Source organism: Brassica oleracea, chromosome C5 (genome assembly GCF_000695525.1).
Source record: "Brassica oleracea var. oleracea cultivar TO1000 chromosome C5, BOL, whole genome shotgun sequence".
NCBI lineage: Eukaryota > Viridiplantae > Streptophyta > Magnoliopsida > Brassicales > Brassicaceae > Brassica > Brassica oleracea.
The window spans coordinates 10363515-10365499 of NC_027752.1; positions in this window are offsets into that span (position 1 = coordinate 10363515).

Genomic DNA, 1985 nt, shown 5'->3' on the forward strand with positions numbered 1-1985 from the left:
TTTTTCTTCTTCTGCCTTAAATATGAAAGCCTTTTATGCAAAAAAAAAAAAAAAAAGAAATACATGATGAAAAATACATAAGCCGGCATATACATTTGATTTTATTTTATTTTTGAACACAAGCCGGCATATAAATTAAAAGTTCTTAGAATTATAAAAATAAATCTGCTCTTTTCTCCCTCTAACACTGTCTTCCAGTCACAGCTTTGTATTTATACCGGACAAACTATATCAGGCTATGAGTACGTTCTTGTTTCAGAAAAACAATCCTGTGAATTTAATTGGTTAGACTTCGTATATGTTGATTGTCTTCCAATGATTGCAATTTTATGAGAGAAAAAAGTATGTTGAAGTAGTTTCAGTGTTTCACCTAGTTGTAATAATATCAAACGAAATGACAAAGAGCAACTTGTTCACTCTAAAAGGACCCAAGCGTAAGCTGGCCAATCAAAACATTGATCGATTCAGAATCAAAGTAACGTGTTAATAATCGCCACACGCTCCCAAACATAGACTCCCCACCATACCAACTAATACTGCCATTAGTTTAGCTTTTTTCTTTTGTTTTCATAAATAGGAAGTTTTGAATTTCCAACTCCTCAATTATTAGAATCACGATCAACAATAATAATGCACACTACAGAGTTATAGATATCAATTATTTATTCAAGTAAGAAACCCCCGTATCAACTGGGATAATGCTAAACTAACCTTTTACGAATTAACATCTAAATTTCATTAAACATTTTTGGAGGATAATGTTGCTAAGTTTGAAAATATTAGCTTTCTTCGACCAATCAAAGTATCATAAATATTGGAATGGTTATAATATTTGTATAAATAACATTCTTTGTACATTCATGTTCCTTTAATATAATTGAAGATAAAATCATTTAGATTTTATCTAAAAATGGAAAAGTGGATTTTTTTTTTTTTTTTGTAACACATGGAAAAGTGGAAATTATTACGTAGAAATCTCAGTCTACATTTGATCAAAAAAAAAAAAAAATCTCAGTCTACATTATTGAACATGTGTGATGAAATGTAGCATGGTACTTCACTCTATAGAGATAAATTGAGGTGGCAAGATCCAAAATAAAATTGTTTATATGATACATTGATACTTCACTCTATCAAGATAACGCAGATGTTTTATAATACTGTAATGAGAATTATCGTTGCTTTCTCTTACAAGAAAGGTTACATACCAGGTCATAGATAAAATAAATCTATTTCATATAGTATATTCCTATTTTTATTCAAGTTTTTCTTTTTTTGAGATTTGGTGATTTGTTCACAATAATTGTTGTGGAAAGATATTATTTTCCTCTCGAGCATACTGACTTGTCGGGATCATTGATTATTAGTCATCGCCAATTTTTTTTCGCAGGTTAGAGCCAAAGACTGAAAATAAATATCTAAAGTCGTGGGGGCATATTGATCGCAAAGGAAAAGTAAACACAATCCGCTATGCTGTGAAAGCTTATTATTACTTATGACCAGAGGTATATAGTTATACAAGTAATTGACCGTCTTATTTAGACCGTCATAAGAGAAAAGGAAATCATATTCCTAATAGAAATTGGAATAGGAAATAATATTTATCCTAAATACATATGGAAAAGGATAAACATCAAGTATAGATAAATGTAAACTCTCATTCGTTTAAGTCATTAGTGAATGGGATGAATGGATAGCTGATGGGCCGGACGGTTTGAACCTGATATGGGTCGATCACCACTAGATTTATAACACTCCCCCTTGATCGACACATCCGGTTCAGGGCTTGTAACATGCTTAATGTTGCCTCATTAAAACCTTTCCAGGAAAACCCAGTGGGACAAAACCATGGATAAGGAAAAAGAATACAACACATGAACTCCCTCTGAATTGTACCCCCGTGTATGTTCTTCAAGTTGGCGCATGGACAATTTGATAGTTTAGCTTCATGAGCGCCAAGTCTTGAACTGGTCCTTTAATTGGCA